Genomic DNA, 9,271 nt, shown 5'->3' with positions numbered 1-9,271 from the left:
CCAGTGTTTTGCGCGTTTATCTCCTTTCCTTCGTGCGCCGGCGAGGCCGGCGTACACCCGGCAAAGCCGGGTCCCAGGCGCAGCCTGGTATTCGGCTCTACTTCTTCCCGGCGAAGCCGGAACCCGGCGAAACGGGTATTCATTCTAGTCTATATATATATACGACGTGTGTCTGTCTGTCTGTGTGTGTGTGTGTGTGTGCGTGTGTGTGTGTGTGTGTGTGTGTGTGTGTGTGTGTGTTCGCGATGCACGGCCAAAGTTCTCGATGGATCTGCTTCAAATTTGGTGGGCATATTCAGGTAGACCCCGGACAAATTTTCAACACGTGCTCTCAGCGCGCAGGGCTGAACCGATTTTGGTTTTTCTGTTCATCTTTCCAGATCCATTCCCAGTAACTCTTCCTTATCTTCTCCAGTGTTTTGCGTTTATCTCCCTTCCTTCGTGTGGCGTCAATCCATATTCCCGTTACTATTTTTAGAAGGTCACTGTCCACAACGCTTTCATCCCGGCGAAGCCGGATATTCCCGTTACTATTTTTAGAAGGTCACTGTCCACAACGCTTTCATCCCGGCTTCGCTGGGTATTCCTCTACTTCGGCGAAGCCGGGTATTCGGCTCTACTTCTTCCCGGCGAAGCCGGTACCTGGCGAAGCGGGTAATCATCTAGTCCTACATATGTCCTTTATCTACGTGCTTGCCTTTTTGCAGACAGTTTTTGTGTGCATGAACATTTGTGTCAATGTGAACATGCTACAAGCGTTCTCTGAAGATGACAGCCATATTATACCCTTCATACGTCCCAATCGTTGTAACCGTTTGAAGCTTTCAGTTTCAGCAACAAGTCGCACAACATTCATTCAACCGTTATATCCACACATTAAAACATGTGTTTAGTCGTTTGGATGATTTACGTTTGGAGGACAAAGGGAACGCACAAGCTTGTTACTTTTAAGGAAGTTTGCTGTTTAAAACTGTTTTAAGTAGATATGAATACAGCGACAAGAGACATACAATTTACAATTCTCTTCCTCTCTCCTAACACAATCACATACACGCGCTCGCACTCGCATACGTATATTTACACGACACCAGCGTCAAATAGAGCGAGAGACACTGACACTGTCTTCTTCCTTTTCACTTCGGTTATAATCATCTAGAGACGACAGAATCAGGATCAGGATATAGTAAGGCAGAAAAAAGCAGTGCGCCGTTAACATAATTAAATGGGACGGTGCGGACAAACAAGTTAGAAGCAAATAATAATCGAATGTTTAATCAGGCAGATAATTGAAATTCCAATTCCCTCCTATTTTTCTCCTCGGCAGTTTGAGAATGTGTTTTTTCAATTACAAACCTGTCAGCTGCGAGTGGTAAACGACATTAATACAAACAAGACTAAGAGAGAACGCAGACAAACACTGTTCTAGCTTTTGAATTTTTTTTTTTTTAATATAAACTGAAATAACAAGAACAAGAGGCGAAGCCTTCAAGGCTCACGTAAGAAATCGACAAACAGTAACACAAACTCAATCACTCCGTCACACATACACACACACAGTAAGCATAGGTGACACTGTGCAAGAAAGCGAGACACTAGATCTAGATCTGTCTGTCTGCATGTAGCCTGTAACTTACAGGGACACGACTGCCAACTAGTCTCGGCCCGCTCAAAATAACAATGACCGAGACTTTCAGTAATTCCTTCGCGTGACGTCTAACCCTCTTACGTCATAATGTGACGTCTTTAATGACGAAATGTTAAAGGCATATGTACTCGATGACTATACACGCTAATTGCTTTACCAACAGCTGGAGACATGCTAAATTAAGTTCCCTGCAAAATATTGTGGTCTAGGACCCCTTCAATGTTGAGATATGTTAATTTTCATTTTGATCTGGATCGTCCTATTTATAGATTTGGCAACACATGTAACGTTGATGCAAGGGAGCTAACACCGCGGCTTTGTTGACATCCTCACTTTTTCAGAGGCTAGAACAAGCTGTAATGCATGTATTATGGTCCGCGCATGGTGACATATCGTCATTATATGGTCTTATGGTGCGTTTGACATCGATTATGGGCAAACTACACTTTGTAAACACGGGAGCGCGTACATATGCCTTTAAAGTTTCTACCACAGACTTACATACATACGCACGCACGCACGCACGCACGCACAGACAGACAAAAGTTAGCATCGTATAGGCTACACTTACGTGAGCCAAAAATGACAATAACAGAGCAAACAAACACAACGCTGTTTGGAGAAGACGTCTTACAAACAACGTTGTGTGTTTTTGCTCTGTCATTGTCATTTTTTGTTGTTGCAAAAACAGGGTTAATCGTGTTTAAATAAGAGCACGGATTTTTCCGCCGTTTGAAAAATTAATGAAAGAATATGAAAAACTCGCTCGTCTTACAAACAACGTTGTGTGTTTTTGCTCTGTCATTGTCATTTTTTGTTGTTGCAAAAACAGGGTTAATCGTGTTTAAATAAGAGCACGGATTTTTCCGCCGTTTGAAAAATTAATGAAAGAATATGAAAAACTCGCTCATCCGCATGGTCCCACTATTTATTCAAAGCCTGCTGTTATTCTTACAGAAATTATTCGTGCAAATGATTTGTGAGGAAAAGAAAGTAACCCTTTGATTGTTGTTCATAATTTAACGCATTGCAAGATCCTCGTTCGTCAGTTGTTGTTGTTGTTGTTGTTGTTGTTGTTGTTGTTGTTGTTGTTGTTGTTGTTGTTGTTGTTGTTGTTGTAGTTGGCAGTACTGATTCCCCCCACCCCATATTTTTAAGTGAGCAGCCAAACAGCACAAACAAATGTAACAAGTAAAACACCACCACCCCCACCACCACCACCACCACAACCAACAACAACAACAACAACAACAACAACAACAACAACAACAACAGTACAACAACAACAACAACAACAACAACAACAACAACAACAACAACACCACACGAAACAAATCTGACACAAATCGTTCGAGAATTTATGTTGTAGATTTTATTTAGATTAAAAAAAAAATTGCTCTGAAGGTGTTTATCTTGCAAGATTCTTATTTCTGCAAGCCTTTTTTTTTAACTTTAAACTTATTTTAAATTTGTTTTACTCCCGATTGATATATTTTGCATGCACACACAATAAAACGAGTCCCGCAAGTAGTAAGGCTATCAAACAAAATAATTCTTCTGATTTTGTTCTCTCAAAGTGCTGTTTAATGTGTTCGCATTGTTGAACTTCTTGTTTTATTTCGATCAAAGAGGGCACGTTGTTGTCGTCGTGAACCGTTAACCAAAACAAAAAAAAGATAAAAAAAGAAAAGCTGATCAAAGAAAATTGAAATGTATCGTTTTTGAGAGTTTGAGAGCAAACATCAAGAGTATCCGTGACTGCCACACGTTTGTATAATGTTCTCGTGTTGGCAGCAAGTCTCTCATCTTACTCCTGCACCCTCTAAGCAAAAGCTCTCGCAACCGCAGCAAAGTAAATTTTTTGAAGGCGAACACTTTAAGCACACATTAAACTTGTGGGTTTTCCGATATGATACCTTTATCACTTTGTACTCTGCGATGTGGTACAATAGTTTTGACTGTTAGAAACACGGCTGTTGTCGTTTAGTGTAACTCTTCAAGACACACTCCTTCACGTGTGTACAGTTGAACTCGCCATCTCTGACGTGGTTAGGCCAAACAAAAATATCTGTTGGTTTAGGGTAACATGACCGAAAAAGATGGGGTCGTTAGGGCAACTTTTTTTTTTTTCAAATCAAACCAAATCAAAATTTTGCTTTTAAAATGTAGCCGATTTTAAAGGAGGTTACTTCCCTTAGTCTCGGTATGGTTCGCAAAATGTGCCAAAAGTTTTGTTTTTTTGAGAAATGAAAAAAAGGTTTTAGGGTCGGCGGGAAAAAAATTGGGTCGGTCGGGTTACCCAAAACCAACATATATATATATATATATTTTTTTTTTCTTTTTTTTTTTTTGGGGGGGGGGGGGGCTTTAGGCTTTCACATGGTATGAGACCATCCCTCCACTTGGACACGTACCAACAATCATCCTCCTGACTGATTCTAGTGATGAGTTGGCATTTTTCGATAAATTATACATTACAAAATTATTTTTTGAACATTTTCCCACTACGCTCAGAGAGCACACATGCTGTTGATTGTTGGTATTTGTCCAAGAGAAGGGATGCGTTTATCCCAAGTATCGCATCGACATGAAACCAAAAATCAATCAATCAATGAGTCTTATATCGCGCATATTCCGTGGGTACAGTTCTAGGCGCTCTGCAGTGATGCCGTGTGAGATGAAATTTTATACGGCCAGTAGATTGCAGCCATTTCGGCGCATATTTACCTTTCACGGCCTATTATTCCAAGTCACACGGGTATAGGTAGATAATTATTAACTGTGCCTAAGCAATTTTGCCAGGAAAGACCCTTTTGTCAATCGTGGGATCTTTAACGTGCACACCCAATGTAGTGTACACGGGGGGAGGTTCGGACACCGAAGAGAGTCTGCACACAAAGTTGACTCTGTGAAATAAATTTCCGCCGAACCTGGGATCGAACTCACGCTGACAGCGGCCAACTGAATACAAATCCAGCGCGCTACCAACTGAGCTATATCCCCGACCATCACAAAAAAATAATGGCCTCTACCTGATGCTTAGTTCAACCCCCCCCCCTCCCTCCCCTCCCCCCTCGAACATACTTTTATTGTTGTACAGCTGCGAGCATGTCGATGTTCAACTAGTGTTAATGGTTCTAACAACAGATCTGGAATTATTGACGTAGTTGCCTTTATGAAGAGTTTAAGCACACTTATGCGTAAGTGTATGTGAGTATGCTTGAGTTGTTAATGCGAAAGATTGTGTATGAGTGCGCCTTGAGCCGCCGCGTGGTGAGATATGTGCGCGTTATAAATTCTCGTATTATTATTATTATTATTACTCTGTATACGTGCTCGTCACGACGAACAAAACATTTGTGTGTATTCTGATAATAATACAGTCGTACAACGACATCTTTCTCTGTGAGTGGTCACTTAGCTCAGACTGGTAGAGTAAATGGTGTCAAAGCGTACTTGGTCACGTGATATAAGCATTTGCTTGAGTGCGTGTCCTAGCTGTGTGTTTGGAACTGTTCATGCGAAAAAATTCTGAATAAAATTTTGTTTAAACCAAAGCGTACTTGTACAATAATGGCCACGAACAAGGCAGTTTGTGTGGAACAATTAGTGGTCATATTCTTCTTCTTCTTCTTCTTCTTCGTTCATGGGCTTAGACTCCCACGTTCACTCATGTTTTTAGCACGAGTGGAGTTTTACGTGTATGACCGTTTTTACCCCGCCATCTAGGCAGCATACGACGATTTTGGGGGAGGCATGCTGGGTATTTTTGTGTTCTATAACCCACCGAATTCTGACATGGATTACAGGATCTTTTCCATGCGCACTTGGTCTTGTGCTTGCGTGTACACACGAATGGGGTTAAGTCACTAGCAGGTTTGCACATAAGTTGACTTGGGAGATCGGAAAAATCTCCACTCTTAACCCACCTGGCGGCAGCGACCGGGATTCGAACTCCCGACCTCCCGATTAGGAGGCCGATGTCTTACCACCACGCCACTGCGCCCGTTCAGCGGTCATATTATAATTCATGATCACGTTGTGTGTGATTTTTCTGTTATTGTCATTTTTGTTTTTGCAAAGGGTTGATCATGTGAGAAGAAGAGCACGGATTTATTCCGCGGTTTGGACAATTAAGGAAAGTAGCTCAGGCATGTGTCCTGATGTTAGCTTATACATTCATACACAAACTCAGTCACTCAAACTCGCTTCCCTTCACTGAATTTCTCATGTTCTAACTCCTTCCTTACCTGACTCTCCTTCAGCCTCATTTCAATATGTGTTTTGAACATAATGTTGTATTGTAAACAGGTTTAGATCGAGTTCTTTTGATGATTTGTCCGAATAAATGCTTTCTTTCAAAAATACGAAATCACTTCTTCCGCAGTCTGCAAATCCATTTGGTTGTACATACAGGCATTCACATGCACGCATCAGAAGCTGAGAGGGAGATAATGAGTTGATGGATTATTTTTCTTTTTCCCGAAAACACATTCACCAAAGAATGTGACAGAAAGGATCTCCATAAACACGAGTGAGTCTTGCTGTTGAGTTGCCAATTTCACCCGTATGCTGCAAGTTGCTTGGCATGACCGTCGTCTTTCAAGTCTAAACGGCTAGGCATGACCGTCGTCTTTCAAGTCCAAACGGCTAGGCATGACCGTCGTCTTTCAAGTCCAAACGGCTAGGCATGACCGTCGTCTTTCCGGTCTAAATGGCTAGGCATGACCGTCGTCTTTCAAGTCTAAACGGCTACGCATGACCGTCGTCTATCAAGTCTAAATGGCTAGGCATGATCGTCGTCTTTCAAGTCCAAACGGCTAGACATGACCATCGTCTTTCAAGTCCAAACGGCTAGGCATGACCGTCGTCTATCAAGTCCAAATGGCTAAGCATGACCGTCGTCTTTCAAGTCTAAACGGCTAGGCATGACCGTCGTTTTTCAAGTCTACACAGCTAGGCATGACCGTCATCTTTCAACTCTAAACGGCTAGGCATGACCGTCGTCTTTCAAGTCTAAGAGGCTAGGCATGACCGTCGTCTATCAAGTCCAAACGGCTAGGCATGACCGTCGTCTATCAAGTCCAAACAGCTAAGCATGACCGTCGTCTTTCAAGTCCAAGAGGCTAGGCATGACCGTCGTCTATAAAGTCCAAACGGCTAGGCATGACCGTCGTCTATCAAGTCCAAACGGCCAGGCATAACCGTCGTCTTTCAAGTCCAAAAGGCATGATCGTCGATTAGTAAGTTCAGAGCTTGACCAGTCCACTTGTGGAACCGTGGATTCGTCCCACAGTGAAATCATTGTCTACCTTATTCAAGCTCTACCTCTGTGAACTTTTTCTGTCTGCATTTTTAAGCCTACTCAAATGGTTTGGAGGCTGTGGTGGGGGATAGGGGTTGGAGTTACACTCTATCACACACACGCACACACACACATACACACACACACACACACACACACACACACACACACACAAACACACACACACGCACACACACACACACTAACACACTAACACACACACACACACACACACACAAACACACACACACACAAAAACACACACAAACACACACACACACACACACACACACACACACATTTTCCCGTTCTCCTCCCTTTTCTCTTTCTCAATTCCCCTCTCCTCTACACGATTAATCACGGACTTCAAGGCTTTCATTCCACAGCAAGTTTTACCCCCAAACCAGCAGTATCACTGGTCAGAAACCAGCACAAGCCTCAAGAGACTGAAGACAGCAGGTCATGCACGTGCTGCAAGAGAAGAGACGGAGTTGACAGGCCCAGGCGACCGAAGACAAGACAAACAGCAACTTTCGTCTCAAGTGGGGAGAAGCCGCGATCGCGTCCAGCGTACTAAAAAGTGATAGTGCATTTATCACGAGCCGAAGAGGTTAATGTTGCGACTTTGGTCGCGAACAAGCTGGTTTGTTTGTTTGCTTAACGCCCAGCCGACCACGAAGGGCCATATCAGGGCGGTGCTGCTTTGACATATAACGTGCGCCACACACAAGACAGAAGTCGCAGCACAGGCTTCATGTCTCACCCAGTCACATTATTCTGACACCGGACCAACCCGTCCTAGCACTAACCCCATAATGCCAGACGCCAGGCGGAGCAGCCACTAGATTGCCAATTTTAAAGTCTTAGGTATGACCCGGCCGGGGTTCGAACCCACGACCTCCCGATCACGGGGCGGGCGCCTTACCACTAGGCCAACCGTGCCGGTTCGCGAACAAGCTGGTGCTTGTGTTCGTTTTCGAATGAGACTTTTGCCATTTACAATCTCCTACATAAACAGATAACATGTGATGCCCTTTTATCTTTATGGCAGTCTTGCCAAGCAATGAAAGCATGCTGTTTCATTTCATTCATTTTTATATTTAGTCAAGTTTTGACTAAATATTTTAACATCGAGGGGGAATCGAAACGAGGGTTGTGGTGTATGTGCGTGTGTGCGTGTGTGTGTGTGTGTAGAGCGATTCAGACTAAACTACTGGACCGATCTTTATGAAATTTGACATGAGAGTTCCTGGGTATGAAATCCCCGAACGTTTTTTTCATTTTTTTGATAAATGTCTTTGATGACGTCATATCCGGCTTTTCGTGAAAGTTGAGGCGGCACTGTCACGCCCTCATTTTTCAACCAAATTGGTTGAAACTTTGGTCAAGTAATCTTCGACGAAGCCCGGACTTCGGTATTGCATTTCAGCTTCAAATCAATTTAAAAACACTTTCATCTTATTCCTTGTCGGTTCCTGATTCCAAAAACATATACATATGATATGTTTGGATTAAAAACACGCTCAGAAAGTTAAAACAAAGAGAGGTACAGAAAAGCGTGCTATCCTTCTTAGCGCAACTACTACCCCGCTCTTCTTGTCAATTTCACTGCCTTTGCCATGAGCGGTGGACTGACGATGCTACGAGTATACGGTCTTGCTGAAAAATGGCATTGCGTTCAGTTTCATTCTGTGAGTTCGACAGCTACTTGACTAAATATTGTATTTTCGCCTTACGCGACTTGTCATTTATGCCTTTGACCCCGTCCGGGGCATAGGCCGCCAACAAGAGCTCGCCAGGCACTCCGATCCTGGGCCAATCTCTCCAGTTGTCTCCAGGTGTAGCCGATGTGTTTCACCTCTGCCTCCAAGTCACGACGCCAGGTGTTTCTCGGCCGGCCTCGTCTCCTCTTGCCCTGCGGGTTCCATGTGAGGGCCTGTCGCGTGATGCTGGTTGTCGTCTTGCGGAGTGTGTGGCCAATCCACCGGAAGCGTCTTTGCAGAATGTCCTGTTCTACGGATAACTTTGGACATGCTGTTTAGTTTCAGTTAAAAGATCGATTTTCACTCCTTTGGTGTCATACATATCGTGGTCGTTAGTGTCTTCATTGCGATTTTACTATCTTTAGAAATGTGGAACTGTTTAAAACTGATGACTTTGAGAGACAACACTAACAATTTTTTTCACAATTTGTTTCAGGGAAACAAATTAAATCGGAAGAAAAATAAGGGCTAAAAACCTCACGGACATCAGCAGCATGCAAACAAAACGGATCACACACACACACACACACACACACACACACACACACACACACACAC

The 9,271-nt window shown here is 43.3% G+C and overlaps 1 protein-coding gene across 1 annotated transcript in view; it reads left to right on the top strand.

Moving 5' to 3' along the window:
• LOC138968026 (gamma-aminobutyric acid type B receptor subunit 1-like) overlaps positions 1-9,271 on the top strand; it is a 174,930-nt gene that overhangs the window by 1,485 nt on the left and 164,174 nt on the right. The window lies entirely within an intron of this gene.

The sequence above is a fragment of the Littorina saxatilis genome, linkage group LG6 (assembly GCF_037325665.1).
Source record: "Littorina saxatilis isolate snail1 linkage group LG6, US_GU_Lsax_2.0, whole genome shotgun sequence".
NCBI lineage: Eukaryota > Metazoa > Mollusca > Gastropoda > Littorinimorpha > Littorinidae > Littorina > Littorina saxatilis.
The sequence above is the reverse complement of the archived record's forward strand: the minus strand, read 5'-3'. Positions and strand labels throughout refer to the sequence as shown.